Source organism: Felis catus, chromosome X, assembly GCF_018350175.1.
Source record: "Felis catus isolate Fca126 chromosome X, F.catus_Fca126_mat1.0, whole genome shotgun sequence".
Taxonomy (NCBI): Eukaryota; Metazoa; Chordata; class Mammalia; order Carnivora; family Felidae; genus Felis; species Felis catus.
The window spans coordinates 54,126,744-54,145,426 of NC_058386.1; the positions used below are offsets into that span (position 1 = coordinate 54,126,744).

Consider the following 18,683-nt stretch of genomic DNA (forward strand, 5'->3'; position numbering starts at 1 on the left):
GAGAGAGAGAGAGAGGGAGCAGGGGAGGGGCAGAGAGAGGGGGAGAGAGTACCCTAAGCAGGAACTGCACTCTCAGTGCAGAACACGATGAGAGGCTTGAACTTACAAACCATGAGATCATGACCTGAGTTGAAATCAAGAGTCGGATGCTTAACCAACTGAGCTAGTCAGGCTCCCTCATTTTTTAATATTTTTTTAATTAAATCATATAAAAATGCTGTTTTATAGGACTCCCTTTTGGAGAGCTGCATTCTTCCTTTGAGGACTCTGATGTTGGTTAAGCAAGGCCTGGTGTGCATTCCACAGTATGGTGTCTTTTTGATGTAGGTTGGGTAGCAAGAATAGTGTTAGTGTGTGTGTGTGTGTGTGTGTGTGTGTGTGTATGATGTGCACATGTGCATACACAAAAATACATTCATGCCAGATAGATTTTATTTGCTCCTCAAAATCCAATTCCAGAAAGGCTGACATGGATGAATTTCATTTAGGGGCTGCCATGTCTTCAGGTTTCAGCCAACAGGAGGCACTATCAGAGAGCTGAATGAAAAACAGTGAGATATAATTATTATTCCCTTGATTTTCCCTCTGAGAACTTGCCTGGGGCTGCATGAGTCTCTCAACTGAAAAAAATTGCTCCTTTCAAGGTGGCCTACTCTACAGAACTGTATCTTCTTCCAGATTCTAGCAACTGCTCCTTCGCTTAGTCCTCCCCTAGGGGTGATAACAGCTCAAGGGCTACTAATTTGGCATACTGCCCTAATTCCATGTTGTTCTCCTACACCCTACATCTACCCCTTTGTAAATAGTATCTTTGTAAAACAAAACAAAACAAGCAAAAAAAAAAGCAACCTTGGCTTAAATAACTCTACATTGCACATGATGTGGGCTTCTGGTTTGGATCCTAACTAATCCACTGTTTTTAACAGACTGCATTTGAAGGTCATGTGGAGCTTGGAGGCATACAGTAAAAAAGAATCGGACAAAAGATTTGGAGTTGAGGATAGAGGACTAAATTAGATCTAGAGACTTGGGATTCATTAGTTATAGGAGGAAGTGAAAACTGTGGCAGTAGAGATAATTGCCCAGTGAGAGCGCAGAGTGAAAGGGAGACAGAAAAGACAGAAAATACAGAAAAGAACCTGCAAGGGAGTACTTTCACCTTATGGAAAGCCAAATTATTAAGTAGATGAGAAGGTTATTTAATGAGCAAAGGGCCAGACAAAAAAAGGGAAAAATTTAAGGCATAATTTGTTTAAACCATTTTTACCTCTTAGGAACACATTTTCTAGTGACTTGAATGTCCTTGAGATTCTTATGGTTGCTTAGATTTTCCTGAATAGATATTGGCAACTAGGATCTTTCCAATACCTTGTATTTTTCTGTCCATAATGATCCCTTCTTTTCCAGATTCACACATTCTCCCTTTACATAGTGATACAGATGATTAAATTACAACTAAGTCATTGTTTCCACTTTAGTCAGACAAATATGTTTTCTATTAACATCATGCATTAAGTTTTTTCACAAGCTTCTGAAATCTGGTATTGTATTATTGAGTTTTATAGATCACAAAATGTATCACTTTAATGCTCTCTGCAAAACCAGTGGGACCTCAGTTTTCATTCCTGTTGTTTTGGAAAAAGTATTCTAGCCCATAGGAATTTAAGAATAAGTTTATAAGAAGATAAAGCATGGAACCATAAAAGGCCCTTAGTTTATCAAGAAGTTTGGGCTCTAGATCTGGAAATGAACTAACCTCAGTCTGACTTTTTGCCTTAGTTTTTCCATTTACAACATGAGAAAATTGTGCTAGATGAATATGTTTCCTTGGAACCCTCATGAATTATTTTATAAGGCACTTCACAAAATCAAAGGAGACTGATAAAGTGGGTTGTGTCCATATCTCTGCTCTTACAAAGCAGCTCTGCCTTTTATTTCATATTCAATTAAATGTTAGATTTCATTTGAAAGAATGATTTCATTAAAAATCAACAAACCAACTGACCACCACCACCAGCAACAACAAAAAATCCCAAACAAATTAAATTATCCTGAAATCCATAGCGCTGACAGTCTAAAAGTCTGCAGATGAAGGCATAGAGAGGAGTGTCCTACATGCAGAGTACTGCATTGGGACACCCTTCTTGCTCCTAGGCATAGCCATTATGCAGGCAAAGGAAGGCTATAGCTGACTGATCTCAGCCTTATAGTTCTGGCACACCCTTAGTCTGTTTAATTCCTGATCTGAAAGGAAGAGCCTGAACATTTTCATAATATATTTTTGTCCGCTCCCACTGTGCAGTATTCAGGACTATGTGGGAGGGGGTTACTATTTAGGTAGGATGGGCCAGGCTCCAAAACTGGAAGGTAAACAGACATGAAATATTTCTCTCCCCGAAATATGCTCCCTAATATCTCTCCTTCCATCTTTATTTATTATTCTGTTAATTTTGTGGTTGGAACAAGTCTAAATATAAATGAAATCTACCCCAGCTGGTCATTATCTCCAGCCAGATTCCAAAGTACAGGGAACTGTGCTGCTGTCACCACTTGCTTTACATCTGGTGTCTCAAAGGAGGATGGGGAAAGGGCAGGCCTTGGCCTGTGCTTCCTACCAGGAATCCTGATGCTGGGCTGGGTAGAGAATGAGCCAAATCACATAATGGGTAGAGAATATTCTTTTTCTTTCAGCAAGGGAAAAGGTGCAAAAATATAAACCTCTACAGAAGACATAAATATTTTTGGCAAGAATATGGCTCACCAAGTGTGAGACACTGAATGAGAATCTTTAGAAATTACATTCCAGCAGATTCCAATGGAGCTTAAGAAAAGAAAAAGGAACTTTGAGCTCAAACTGGTGAAAGAAGCTGGGAAAAGAAGCAGCAAACATGATGTCAGAGGATGCAAGGAGTCATTCCTCTCTCAGTCTGCTGCCTCTTTTCATTACTGATTCCTGCCTCCACTTACTTACTTATGAGGAGCTAATGGAAACAGGAGTAGAGCTCAAGAGTAGAATCCCCTTGGGCTCTGTAATATCAATTTTCAAGTTTGTCCAGAAACCAAGACTTATAGACATGGTATCATAAAGAATTCAAGTCCATTTCAATAAACATCAAACTGAGTGCCTATCAGAACATGTGTTAAGCCAAGAATTTCATGGCCTAATGGGAGGATGAGTAAACAGAATTTCAACACAAAGCAGTAGGTGGAGTTACAGAGGTCATGACAGCATGCCACAGAAGCAAAGGTTGGGGAGCACATGACTGAAAGACATTTTATAGAGCATCAGAGTTGGGAAGAAACAGATTATGCAGCCCAATTCCTTATTTGTACAGATGGCAAAAGTGAGACCCATAATATTGAAGGGATTTGTGCAAGATGCTTAACCAGCCAATGGCAGAGCTGGACTTATACTTTAGAGAATCAGGCCCAGTCACCCAGTGCCATTCTGTATAGACAATGACATTTTGGCTTCACTAAAGATGAGTCCTTTGACCTATAAATTATCCCATGATGCTGGTTTGGGAAAACATCTAAGAGAAGCTTTTGGAAGTTTTCTGCAGTATATAAAATGCCTGCTGGCCTTCTGGAAATCTGTCATCACCTAGGGATTCAACAGTACAAGAAGCCCCAGGTTTACCCAAATTCAGTGAAATTCTGGGTGGGAAGTAGAACTCTTGTTTCCCCTTCTCTCTCTCCCACTTTAAAAATTGTAGTTTCTAATAGACTTTCAGGGCAGAATAAAGGTACACAAGTTTCTGTAATCCAATTCTGCTTACAAAGTTTGGTATACCTGTCAGATGGCCTTTCAACCCCTGCTTGTACTTCTTCAGCAACAGGGAGCACACTTTCTTCAGATATAGACTGTTCCATCTCAGGACAAATCTGTTAGAAAGAACAATTTTTTAATTTGTTCATGTTTATTTTTAAGAGGGGGACAAGGAGAGGCAGAGCATAAGTGGGGGAGCAGCAGAGAGAGGGGGAGACACAAAATCTGAAACAGGTTCCAGGCTCTGAGCTGCCAGCGGGGCTCGAACCAAGAAATTCTGAGATCATGACCTGAGACGAAGTGGGATGCTTAACCAACTGAGCCACTCAGGCGGCCCTAGAAAGCACTCTTATACTGAATAGACAAACATCTGCTTCTCTAAAGTATCTGTCCTTTGAGGATATTCATATTAGGCTTATATCTTCTACCATTCAGATGTTTGCAGATCACAATTATATCAAGTTGAGTTTTCTCTTTTCCAGTTTCTATAGTCTCATACTCTTCATTTTTTTTATGAAATTTGTTGACAAACTGGTTTCCATACAACACCCAGTGCTCATCCCAAAAGGTGCCCTCCTCAATACCCATAAACCACCCTCTCCTCCCTCCCACCCCCCATCAACCCTCAGTTTGTTCTCAGTTTTTAACAGTTTCTTATGCTTTGGCTCTCTCCCACTCTAACCTCTTTTTTTTTTTCTTCCCCTCCCCCATGGGTTCCTGTTAAGTTTCTCAGGATCCACATAGGAGTGAAACCATATGGTATCTGTCTTTCTCTGTATGGCTTATTTCACTTAGCATCACATTCTCCAGTTCCATCCACGTTGCTACAAAAGGCCATATTTCACTTTTTCTCATTGCCACGTAGTATTCCATTGTGTATATAAACCACAATTTCTTTATCCATTCATCAGTTGATGGACATTTAGGCTCTTTCCATAATTTGGCTATTGTTGAGAGTGCTGCTATGAACATTGGAGTACAAGTGGCCCTATGCATCAGTACTCCTGTGTCCCTTGGATAAATTCCTAGCAGTGTTATTGCTGGGTCAAAGGGTAGGTCAATTTTTAATTTTCTGAGGAACCTCCACACTGCTTTCCAGAGCGGCTGCACCAATTTGCATTCCCACCAACAGTGCAAGAGGGTTCCCGTTTCTCCACATCCTCTCCAGCATCTATAGTTTCCTGATTTGTTCATTTTGGCCACTCTGACTGGCGTGAGGTGATACCTGAGTGTGGTTTTGATTTGTATTTCCCTGATAAGGAGCGACGCTGAGCATCTTTTCATGTGCCTGTTGGCCATCCGGATGTCTTCTTTAGAGAAGTGTCTATTCATGTTTTCTGCCCATTTCTTCACTGGGTTATTTGTTTTTCGGGTGTGGAGTTTGGTGAGCTCTTTATAGATTTTGGATACTAGCCCTTTGTCCGATATGTCATCTGCGAATATCTTTTCCCATTCCGTTGGTTGCCCTTTAGTTTTGTTGGTTGTTTCCTTTGCTGTGCAGAAGATTTTTATCTTCATAAGGTCCTAGTAGTTCATTTTTGCTTTTAATTCCCTTGCCTTTGGGGATGTGTCGAGTAAGAGATTGCTACGGCTGAGGTCAGAGAGGTCTTTTCCTGCTTTCTCCTCTAAGGTTTTGATGGTTTCCTGTCTCACATTTAGGTCCTTTATCCATTTTGAGTTTATTTTTGTGAATGCTGTGAGAAAGTGGTCTAGTTTCAACCTTCTGCATGTTGCTGTCCAGTTCTCCCAGCACCATTTGTTAAAGCGGCTGTCTTTTTTCCATTGGATGTTCTTTCCTGCTTTGTCAAAGATGAGTTGGCCATACGTTTGTGGGTCTAGTTCTGGGGTTTCTATTCTATTCCATTGGTCTATGTGTCTGTTTTTGTGCCAATACCATGCTGTCTTGATGATGACAGCTTTGTAGTAGAGGCTAAAGTCTGGGATTGTGATGCCTCCTGCTTTGGTCTTCTTCTTCAAAATTCCTTTGGCTATTCGGGGCCTTTTGTGGTTCCATATGAATTATAGGATTGCTTGTTCTAGTTTCGAGAAGAATGCTGGTGCAATTTTGATTGGGATTGCATTGAATGTGTAGATAGCTTTGGGTAGCATTGACATTTTGACAATATTTATTTTTCCAATCCATGAGCAGGGAATGTCTTTCCATTTCTTTAAATCTTCTTCAATTTCCTTCATAAGCTTTCTATAGTTTTCAGCATACAGATCCTTTACATCTTTGGTTAGATTTATTCCTAGGTATTTTATGCTTCTTGGTGCAATTGTGAATGGGATCGGTTTTTTTATTTGTCTTTCTGTTGCTTCGTTGTTGGTATATAAGAATGCAACTGATTTCTGTACATTGATTTTGTATCCTGCAACTTTGCTGAATTCCTGTATCAGTTCTAGCAGACTTTTGGTGGAGTCTATCGGATTTTCCATGTATAATATCATGTCATCTGCAAAAAGCGAAAGCTTGACTTCATCTTTGCCAATTTTGATGCCTTTGATTTCCTTTTGTTGTCTGATTGCTGATGCTAGAACTTCCAGCACTATGTTAAACAGCAGCGGTGAGAGTGGGCATCCTGGTCATGTTCCTGATCTCAGGGAAAAAGCTCTCAGTTTTTCCCCGTTGAGTATGATGTTAGCTGTGGGCTTTTCATAAATGGCTTTTATGATCTTTAAGTATGTTCCTTCTATCCCGACTTTCTCAAGGGTTTTTATTAAGAAAGGGTGCTGGATTTTGTCAAAGGCCTTTTCTGCATCGATTGACAGGATCATATGGTTCTTCTCTTTTTTTTTGTTAATGTGATGTATCACGTTGATTGATTTGCGAATGTTGAACCAGCCCTGCATCCCAGGAATGTATCCCACTTGATCATCGTGAATCATTCTTTTCATATGCCGTTGAATTCGATTTGCTAGTATCTTATTGAGAATTTTTGCATCCATATTCATCAGGGATATTGGCCTGTAGTTCTCTTTTTTGACTGGGTGTCTGTCTGGTTTAGGAATCAAAGTAATACTGGCTTCATAGAATGAGTCTGGAAGTTTTCCTTCCCTTTCTATTTCTTGGAATAGCTTGAGAAGGATAGGTATTATCTCTGCTTTAAACGTCTGGTAGAACTCCCCTGGGAAGCCATCTGGTCCTGGACTCTTATTTGTTGGCAGATTTTTGATAACCGATTCAATCTCTTCGCTAGTTATGGGTCTGTTCATACTTTCTATTTCCTCCTGATTGAGTTTTGGAAGAGTGTGGGTGTTCAGGAATTTGTCCATTTCTTCCAGGTTGTCCAATTTGTTGGCATATAATTTTTCATAGTATTCCCTGATAATTGTTTGTATCTCTGAGGGATTGGTTGTAATAATTCCATTTTCATTCACGATTTTATCTATTTGGGTCATCTCCCTTTTCTTTTTGAGAAGCCTGGCTAGAGGTTTGTCAATTTTGTTTATTTTTTCAAAAAAACAACTCTTGGTTTTGTTGATCTGCTCTACCGTTTTTTTTAGATTCTATATTGTTTATTTCTGCTCTGATATTTATTATTTCTCTTCTTCTGCTGGGTTTAGGCTGCCTTTGCTGTTCTGCTTCTAGTTCCTTTAGGTGTGCTGTTAGATTTTGTATTTGGGATTTTTCTTGTTTCTTGAGATAGGCCTGGATTGCAATGTATTTTCCTCTCAGGACTGCCTTCGCTGTGTCCCAAAGCGTTTGGATTGTTGTATTTTCATTTTCGTTTGTTTCCATATATTTTTTTAATTTCTTCTCTAATTGCCTGGTTGACCCACTCATTCGTTAGTAGGGTGTTTTCTTTAACCTCCATGCCTTTGGAGGTTTCCAGACTTTTTTCTGTGGTTGATTTCAAGCTTCATAGCATTGTGGTCTGAAAGTATGCATGGTATAATTTCAATTCTTGTAAACTTATGAAGGGCTGTTTTGTGACCCAGTATATGATCTATCTTGGAGAATGTTCCATGTGCACTCGAGAAGAAAGTATATTCTGTTGCTTTGGTGTGTAGAGTTCTAAATATATCTGTCAAGTCCATCTGATCCAATGTCTCATTCAGGGCCCTTGTTTCTTTATTGACCGTGTGTCTAGATGATCTATCCATTTCTGTAAGTGGGGTGTTAAAGTCTCCTGCAATTACCACATTCTTATCAATAAGGTTGCTTATGTTTATGAGTAATTTTTTTATATATTTGGGGGCTCCGGTATTCGGCGCATAGACATTTATAATTGTTAGCTCTTCCTGATGGATAGACCCTGTAACTATTATATAATGTCCTTCTTCATCTCTTGTTACAGCCTTTAATTTGAAGTCTAGTTTGTCTGATATAAGTATGGCTACTCCAGCTTTCTTTTGGCTTCCAGTCGCATGATAAATAGTTCTCCATCCCCTCACTCTCAATCTAAGGTGTTCTCAGGTCTAAAATGAGTCTCTTGTAGACAGCAAATAGATGGGTCTTGTTTTTTTATCCATTCTGATACCCTATGTCTTTTGGTTGGCGCATTTAATCCATTTACATTCAGTGTTATTATAGAAAGATACGGGTTTAGGGTCATTGTGATGTCTGTGTGTTTTATGCTTGTAGTAATGTCTCTGGGACTTTGTCTCACAGGGTCCCCCTTAGGATCTCTTGTAGGTCTGGTTTAGTGGTGACAAATTCTTTCAGTTTTTGTTTGTTTGGGAAGACCTTTATCTCTCCTTCTATTCTAAATGACAGACTTGCTGGATAAAGGATTCTCGGCTGCATATTTTTTCTGTCTAGCACCCTGAAAATCTCGTGCCAATTCTTTCTGGCCTGCCAAGTTTCAAAAGAGAGTTCAGTCACGAGTCTTATAGGTCTCCCTTTATATGTGAGCGCACGTTTACCCCTTGCTGCTTTCAGAATTTTCTCTTTATCCTTGTATTTTGCCAGTTTCACTATGATATGTCGTGCAGAAGATCGATTCAAGTTATGTCTGAAGGGAGTTCTCTGTGCCTCTTGGATTTCAATGCCTTTTTCCTTCCCCAGTTCAGGGAAGTTCTCAGCTATGATTTCTTCAAGTACCCCTTCAGCACCTTTCCCTCTCTCTTCCTCCTCTGGGATACCAATTTTGCGTATATTATTTCTTTTTAGTGTATCACTTAGTTCTCTAATTTTCCCCTCATACTCCTGGATTTTTTTATCTCTCTTTTTCTCAGCTTCCTCTTTTTCCATAACTTTATCTTCTAGTTCACCTATTCTCTCCTCTGCCTCTTCAAGCCGAGCTGTGGTGGTTTCCATTTTGTTATGCATTTCGCTTAAAGTGTTTTTCAGCTCCTCGTGACTGCTCCTTAGTCCCTTGATCTCTGTAGCAAGAGATTCTCTGCTGTCCTGTATACTGTTTTCAAGCCCAGCGATTAATTTTATGACTATTATTCTAAATTCACTTTCTGTTATATTATTTAAATCCTTTTTGATCAGCTCATTAGCTGTTGTTATTTCCTGGAGATTCTTCTGAGGGGAATTCTTCCGCTTGGTCATTTTGGATAGTCCCTGGTGTGGTGAGGACCTGCAGGGCACTTCCCCTGTGCTGTGGTGTACAACTGGAGTCGGTGGGCGGGGCCACAGTCAGACCTGATGTCTGCCCCCAGCCCACCGCTGGGGCCACAGTCAGACTGGTGTGTGCCTTGTCTTCCCCTCTCCTAGGGGTGGGATTCACTGTGGGGTGGTGTGGCTCGTCCGGGCTACTTGCACACTGCCAGGCTTGTGATGCTGGGGATATGGCGTATTGGGGGGGGTGGGTAGGCAAGGTGCACAGGGGCAGGAGGGGCAGGCTTAGATCGCTTCTCCTTAGGTGATCCTCTTCAGGAGGGGCCCTGTGGCAGCGGGAGGGAGTCAGATCCGCTGTCGGAGGTTTGGCTCCGCAGAAGCACAGAGTTGGGTGTTTGCGCGGAGTGAGCAAGTTCCCTGGCAGGAACTGGTTCTCTTTGGGATTTTGGCTGGGGGATGGACGGGGGAGATGGCGCTGGAGAGCACCTTTGTTCCCCACCAAACTTAGCTCTGTCGTCAGGGGGCTCAGCAGCTCTCCCTCCCTTTGTCCTCCAGCCTTCCCGCTTTCTAAGCAGAGCTGTTAACTTATGACCCTCCAGACGCTAAGTCGTGCTTGTTGTGGGAACACAGTCTGTCAGGCCCCTCCGCTTTTGCCAGCCAGACTCGGGGGCTCTGCTTGGCCGGCGAGCCGCCCCTCCGCCCCGGCTCCCTCCCGCCAGTCCGTGGAGCGCGGACTGCCTCGCCGCCCTTCCTACCCTCTTCTGTGGGCCTCTCGTCTGCGTTTGACTCCAGCGACTCCATTCTGCTAATACTCTGGTGGTTTTCTGGGTATTTAGGCAGGTGTAGGTGGAATCTAAGTGATCAGCAGGACGCGCGGTGAGTCCAGCGTCCTCCTAAGCCGCCATCTTGCAAACCTCTGTATTGATTTCAACAATACTTTTGCAAATTACTTTTACTTTTGCAAATTACTTTTGCAAATTAAAAAAATACTTTAACATTATAAAAAGAAAATATAGCTAATGAAACCCAGTTGGCCAAGTCGATCTGTCCCCTCTTCTCCCTCATTTACAACAGCTACCGCAGAGGTATATATACAGAAACTTTTGTAACATAGACTTGACTTTGGGCCCTGTGGTCAGACTGCCTGGGTTTGAATTCAAGCTCTTTAACTTAGTAGCACATGACCTTGGTTCTACTTCACATGGAATTAATGTCTCTATACCTCAGTTTCCTCCTCTGTGAAATGGGGATAAACAGTACTCATTTTGTGGAGTTGTTCTGAATATTAAATGATTTAATACATGTAAAACACTTAAGTGACGATTGCAACATAATAAAAGTTTAATAAGTATAATCAGCAATTATAACGGTCTTATACTCAATTATACTCTCTCCTCTAAGTCGTGAAGACATGATGTATTCAGTATCCTAACTTCTTTGTTTTTCTCATTCTTCACAATAGGTCAGTTACTAAATCTTGAATTCTATTAGGTCAAGCCATATTCAATTCCCATTTCTGTAGAATACAAAGTGTTAGCAGTAATTTTGTAACTAACACTTCTTCAAGATTTCACAAATCTTTTCATTCATTTCCTATATTAGGCTATTAAATTTGGACCGTTATAACAATCATTCTTCTATTGGTCTACCAAACCCTTGGTTCTCTTCCTACACTAATCTTCCATGCATATATACCTCTGATGGAGTCTTAACTGTAAGCCTACTGATCATCATGTTCCATTCCTGATCACACCCCACCGATGGCTTTATATTAATCACAGCAGCTATCCTCATCCAATTTTCTAACATGAAACAATGCTCACATGTACAATAATCTCTCATAAAAATTCTCAGATTTTGGAAAGGCCCCAAACAGATTTTTCATGGCAGTGAAGGACATTCACTGCAGATTTTTGGTGTATTATTCATAGAAGTATCCTACAGGACTGTGAGTAATGAATTTAACCATTTAAATTCACTTGACTATTTTAATGATGTCAAAAGATATTTACTTGATAATTTTTAACATTTTAAAATAATTTTCAGTGGTTTTTTTATATGAGCAATAAAGTTGATGGAAGTAACCTGTCAGGTTCTGGGCAACTTGCTCAGAATTTTATTTTAAATGTCTCTAACTTGTTTGAAACCACTGATCAAGTCAACATGACTTATTTGTAACAAGACCACTAGAATTCAGACAGATTATAATTCAATCAGACACCTGAAACAGCACATGTATTCGCTGGTGGGATATGTGCAAAGAAATAACTGGGAAAGAAAGAAATAACTGGGAATAGTTTATGTAGTCTGAATATGGGCAATAAATGTTAGAAAGTGTGGCTATTTGTTGCTACAGGCTATTTCTCTATGTAATCCATAATAATATTTTATTTTTTTATTTAAAAAAAATTTTTTTTCAACGTTTATTTATTCTTGGGACAGAGAGAGACAGAGCATGAACGGGGGAGGGGCAGAGAGAGAGGGAGACACAGAATCGGAAACAGGCTCCAGGCTCTGAGCCATCAGCCCAGAGCCTGATGCGGGGCTCAAACTCACGGACCGCGAGATCGTGACCTGGCTGAAGTCGGACGCTTAACCGACTGCGCCACCCAGGCGCCCCAATAATATTTTATATAGATGCAATCCTAACAGAATGTCATTAACTCAAAGAGTCAGCTATCTGTGACCTTTGCAACTGTTTGTTAAAACATTCCCAAAAGGTTTAATGTACTTTTCAAAGTGTATTTCTTAGACTTCAACTGAGTCTTATTAGTAGCCAATTCATTTTTCTATCCCCTTTGAAAATGAGCTGAGAAATGATGACTAAAAGTGAAGTCAAAATAAATAAACTTATTTAAAACACACACACACACACACACACACACACCCCTCAACCATTATTGGACACTACCCCCAACAAGGCATTGTGGTTTGAAATTGCCTTTTTCATCACTCCAAACAAACCTGGAATTTATAAAATCACATTTGTGTACATAATAAAGTACACAGCATATATTTATACAGCATTTACTATGTATTAGGCACTATCTTCTGTTGTATTCTTATTAACAGAAGCATTCATAGTTTTATTCTGATTCAGGTGTAAAATAAATGTAGGGGTGCTATATTTCTTTATTTATTTATCTTTGCTTTCTTTCTGATAAGGACTGTACCTAGATGTAAGGTGAAAACCAAAAAGAAAAAAAAATAACTGCAAATTTGCAGCTTATAAATCCTTACAATCAAGACCACCAATTACAGAATTAATCAGAAATAAAGCTAAATATAAAGGTGAGGGTTATGTGTAATTAAGGGTTATGTGTAATTAAGCTAGCTTATAACTCCACTCAACCTTCTTTCCTGCTCAATAAAGCACATCAGAAAACAAATTAGTGAAGATGATCTTACTGTAGGATAACCATGAGTGTACTTTACTTGATTTTCTTTTTAGCTAAACCATTTGCAAACTTTGGTACTTTAACTCTTATGGGTAACAAATTACTTTCAACACATTAGTGTGTTGCAACACTGGGTCTGGTCTTCTGAATAAAGTCCAAGGCCTTTTGGTTGGCCTTCAGGAGTGGCTGTACTCTGACCCTCATCTTTTGTAAGTACTCTTCTCACAGTCCATGCTCTAACCAAATAGAGCTCTTTGCTGTTCTTTATTTCACACCAGCTACAGACCTTTCTTTACATATCAAAAACTATTGTTGGAGCCAGAATTCAATCCAAAGCAGGCAGTCTTGTTCCAGAGTCCAAATGCTTAACCATGACATTTTACTCCCTCTCATATAGTTCTTTCATTATAGACCTTGGTCTCTAGGGAAGGGAGAAGGTGGAATATCTCTTCCGTTGCATTTGTGTCATATATAGAAACTTGCATGTAGTAGGTCTACTCAGTTAACATGTGTTGAATAAAACCTTACTTAGCTGCTTTAGTAAAAGCATAAGAAACACTTTTAAAAAAATTATTAAGATTTAGAGAAGCTGCATTAAAGGTTTTACACAATGTATTTTTATATCAGACCCCGTGGCAAGCCAAAGACAAAAAGACAATTGGAGATAAGAAAGCAAATTGTGTGCTCTGATTCTCCTAACTTAAGTCTGTATCAGCTGTGAGAATACAGTTGACTATTGCTTCACGAAGATTATAGATGGATTCTAGCATAGCTATCCACTCCTTCAGGCTTAATAATTAAAAGCTTTAAAATTACAAAGTAATTTACACAGTCATTGCATTAGACTTTTACTGCTGAATGTATAGAACGTTTTGCTGACACTGAGTGAGCTGAATGAGCTTTGTTTTCCTTATATGTAATATAGGAATAAACCCTCCACAAAGCTTTGTGTGTGTGTGTGTGTATTTCAATTATATATATATATATATGTATGTACATACATATATATATATGTACATACATATATATATATATATATGGTATTATAACAATGTACATAAGACAATTAGCAATATGCTTGCCATTGAGTAGAGGCCCCCAATATATTAGTTTTTGTCCTCATTCCATACTTTCACAGAGATTATAATTCCAATCATGGACTAACTACAGGAAAATATCATAATACATACTGGGATCCATAGCTTCTGGCCAGTGACTTTGAGAAGACAAAATTGACACCTATAGAATGTTAAACAGTAAAATGGTGAATATTTTTTCTAAGACTAAGAACATGACTATTCTATTTTCTAAATATCTCAAATATATCGCCTCATTTGTAAACCCCATACCTCTCATCCAGATGGCTACAAGATCCTTCTAATTAATTTTCTTTGGTCTTTCCCACTTCAGTCTACTCTCCCCACTGTCCGGAGTGATCTTTCTGAAATACAAATTGAACCGTGTCACTCGTTAGCTTAAAACCCTTCAGTGGTGCCTCATAATGCTTGTGGCATAATAAAGCTCCTTAATGAGCTTGCCAGTCAATTATCTCTAGTCCTGCTTTCTTTTTCAGTCTCATCTCTGGCTACTTACTATACACACTCTACTCCAGTAAAACTGAACTACTTAGAGTTCTCTCTCTCTCTCTCTCTCTCTCTCTCTCTCTCTCTTCCCCTTCCCTCTTTCCCTCCTTCTTCTCTGTCTCTCTCTCTACCTTTTTACATATCCCAATGTTTAAAAGTCCTTACCGTGGCCTATAGGCATTATACATTATAACTCTTACTTTAGCCACCAGCTTCCCTACTGTCTCTTGAAAACACAAAGCACACTCTTCACCTGACAGTCTTTTCACTTGGTATTCCCTCTGCCTGAGTTGCTCTCCCCTCCCATTTACATATGGCTACCTTCATTTCCTCCACAACCCAGTCCAAACATCAACACAATTCTATATATAATAGCACCCCACCCATTATGTCACTCTTTAGCTTCTTGCCGTGCTTAAATTTCCTCATACTTTCTTAATATTTATACATCTTTATCTATAGATATAGACACACACACACACACACACACACACACACACACACACGGTATCCCCCACTTCCAGAATATTTGCTCCTTGACAGCAGAGACTTCATTTCATCTGTTTTGCTCATTGTGACAATTCTAGTGACTAGCACAGTACCTGTAATAAGATAAATCCTCAATAAACATGTGTTAAATAAATGCATGAACATTCTACATTTGTTTCAAAAATTTTTCTTTCCTATATTTCCACTATTTACTTGGCTAATATCTATTCAATCTTCAGATTGTAACTTCTTTGCAACAAACAGCTGGGTTGGTTACCCTTCTGGTTTGGCCTCACTCCCTATGCTTTCTATTATGCCACCACTAATCAGATTATTTCTCTGTGGAAAGGTTAAATGGGCCCAGATCATGGCAGCTATTGAATGCTAAGTCTAGATGTTTAGGCCTCCTCCTGTTAGTTATGAAGTCTTTAGAAAAAATTATGCAGGAGAGTACAATGCCTTGAAAGGATATTTTTAAATGATTATTCTAGCTACACCATGCAGGATATTTTAAAGAATAACAGGGAGTGCAGAGAGTTTTGAGAATAGGGAGATAAAGAGCAAGACAAGGACAGAGACTAGAAGCATGGAGACTAAGAATGGGTCTAGAACCGTCAGGAAGAAGGAATTAACAGAGTTGTGTTACAGTTGCATATGATAATGGAAGATTCAAACAATGTCAATGACAATGCTAAGATATTAAGCCTGGGTGGCTACAAAGTTGAGCCAGAGTGGTTCAATGAGAAATCTAAGACAGCAAGATTGAAATGGAGAGCAAAAAGTTAAGAATTTGAGGTCAGCAAAAAGTTAAAAATATCATGGAAGGTTTGAGAGCCACTCTTGTTAGAAGAACTGTGCTCCTAAGGAAGGCAATAAAGAGGGAAGAAACCTCCAAGTGTGATATTAATTATATTGTGGTATCTAAAGTTCTTAGTTCATTGCTTATTCCCAAGATTAGAGGAAAGATTTTGTCAAAAAGAAAATATGGCTAAAAGTTGATGAAGTTCTGCCTATGTACTAGGCCAACAGTAGATATTTGATCCTCACAACACACTTGTGAACTAGGTTATGTTATCCCCATTTGACAGATGAAGAAATAGAGGCTAATCAAAGTTTCATACAGCCAGAAAATGGTGCAGTTAATATTGGAGCTCAGATCTTTGTGACTTCTTTCTGTCACATCAGCTCACTGGGAATATTTACCATTACATAGATTTTTCATGTGAAGATGTCTACCCCTGACCTGATTCAATAATTTTAAGGCTTTGGGGATGACATAATTGATAGGAAAGATGATTCACCTGTGATGGATGTGCAGTAGGGAAAGCTTCTGTGGTGTAGTCTGAAATGGTTAGGGTTAAAGAGATCTACTCACCTCTGTGGAAGGCTTCCCACAGAGGGCCTTTGATCAGTTCTAGTCCTTGCTCTAGAAATGAACCTGGATTTATGGAAGACTTTATGGAAAAAACAAAGCTAACATCAGATCTTTCCTGATTTTTTGTACTACTGGAAATTGAGGCCTAAAATCATATTTGAGGGCATGGGTTCTATTTTGAAGGAAAAATTTTCCTTAGAGATATGAAAAGTTAAAACCATGATATTAATCTGGAATGAGCAACGAAGGAGCAAACTTTATTTCTTTTCTGTTTATTTATGGGGTTTGGGGAGCTGGCTTCCTCTAAGGTTTAGAAGATAGATTCAGGGTTCTGGTTTTTGTTGAGAATTGACAGGGCCAGAGAGAAACATCATCTAGCAACATTAAGATAGACTGAAGAAATGGGGCATAGTAGATCGACCTTGGGAGAATTCCTCTCTAGTGTCCAGTTTATTTTCCTTTCTTACATTGTAATTCCTTTTAAGAAAGTTTATAAGACACCATAATCTAGTTCTGCCTATATCTTGAGGAATGAGAACAGGAGCCTGCATGTGCTCTGAGGCAAAGGGGTTCAGGGAGAACAATATTCACCTGGGCAGAGAAGTCTGAGGTTATAGATGACAAAATGCCACCAGGAAGTATTGTGGCAAATGTAAGTACTTACCAGCGAGTTTTGAAAAGAAATAAGAAGAAGAGTCAGTAACCATGGAGTTTCTTCTGCCACTCCAAAGTCCCCTACCATTTTGACAACCCAAGCGATTCTGTTTGTTGACACCACAGCACTACTTGGCTAAAGCCTGGAGTCTACCTCCTTTTCTTGAGGACAAATCCTCATGAGGCCTGACAGTTTTCTACTTCTGTTTTCATTGAAATTTTCTGGTGGCATGGAGGAGGGAAGGTTCTGTAATTATCAGCCTGCATCATCATTCATGCCCCCGTTCCCCCTAGGAAGCTGGGGCAGGGAAGACAGGCTGCAGGTTGGAACAGCAAGCTAACCGCAGGCCATAATGAGGAACAGGGGACCTTTGATCAGTTCCCCGTTACTGGACTGTTTTCCTGCAAGTCTTTTTTTTTTTTTTTGTATTTAAATTTTATTTATTTATTTATCTATTTGGTTTGTGCTGAACAGGCAGCTATCTAAAGGTCACTAGAATAGAACAATTTGGCTAGAGCCCAAAATTTCAGCTTTGCCAGGGACATGCTGTTCTACTGTACCTCAGCATTGTGGAAAACACTCAATTCAAGCCCATTTTATTTCTCCTTCATGCCTTCATTTTCTTTCTCCTTTTTTTATTCCCACTTTTTTGGTTCAGATACTCTAATTATATATATCTCTCTCTTCTTTCTTTTTCTCTCTCCTACTCTTTGCACCCTTTATGCTCTTTTCCTCCATGCTTCTTTTTCCCAGGCTTGACCCCTCTGCTTGAGTGGACGTGAAGCAACTTCTCGTGGCAAGTGGTATATCTCTGGACCTGGTGATCTTGGAGTACAACAGAAGGAAGAGAACAGAGTATTTTTCTCATCTCTCAAGTGGAACTAAGTTTGGGCTACTGGTGAGGTCTTGGTAGAATGCTGAACCAAGTCAGGAACTGGTAAAAGGAAGTGAGGAAGCCTCACTGCACAGGGAGTCTCACTTAGGAAAGGACCGAGGACACAGGAAAGCTGTCAAATGGGGGAACTATAAATTACGTTTCCTGATGGCCAAGGAAATTAAGCTCAGAGGTCTGAGAGGTTAGCACAGGTGATTTCTGTAATGCCCCCCTCCTTTCAATCCTCCCACTCTAAATCTGTTTCCCCAATTTGGTCTATTATATTTTCATCATCACCATGATCACAACTCAATCCACTACTATAATTTAGTTCATGGTTTACTTGCCTACTCTCTCACACCCCAAAGTTTCTTTGCCAGACTCTTGCAGAACTTCTCCCATTTCCTCTGAGGCTGCCTTGGAATCACTTTCTTAATGCACTAGTTTATTGCTACTCTTGTTTTTTTTTTAGAAATTTATAAAGTGGCATAAAAACAAAGGGAGGAAAGGCCATCCTTAATTAAACTTCCCAGCTCCCAGAACTAGAGAAGTTTCTCTTGCCTTCCTGTGAGTATCAAAGGTCAGGCTGAGGGCTGTGCCTCTATTTGTTATCACAGGTCTCCATGTACATGATGTCCACTATCTTGGACCAAGACTCCATTAAGAAACAAGAAGGACTAGTTTGAAATATTAGGAGTTGTGTTTCTTAAAGAAAACTATATATAGATTGGGAGGGAGAATATCTCTGAAGAAAGGAGGTGAAAAGTTCATATGCATTTTTATTGAAATAAGAATGGGTCAACAAAGTGGCATGACAGACATAGGCCAGATTAAAAAAAAAACTTTCTAATAATATGGGCTCTTAAATAGTTTCACAGATAATGGAAAGTTGTTGCATTTTCCCCAGGAAATTTTATTTTATTTTATTTTATTTTATTTTATTTTTAAAATATAATTTATTGTAAAATTGGCTAACATACAGTGTGTCCAGTGATCTCTCACTTTTGGGGATAGATTCCTGTGATTCATCA

The 18,683-nt window shown here is 39.5% G+C and overlaps 1 long non-coding RNA gene across 1 annotated transcript; it reads right to left on the reverse strand.

Annotated features, from left to right (window-relative positions):
- Nucleotides 1-292: 292 nt before the first annotated feature.
- On the reverse strand, nucleotides 293-17,129 carry LOC123383295. Its single transcript, XR_006592850.1, has 3 exons — nucleotides 16,788-17,129; nucleotides 3,794-3,885; nucleotides 293-537 (listed from the first exon to the last, which is right to left on the reverse strand). It is a non-coding gene; the product is annotated as an uncharacterized LOC123383295 (long non-coding RNA).
- Nucleotides 17,130-18,683: the final 1,554 nt, after the last annotated feature.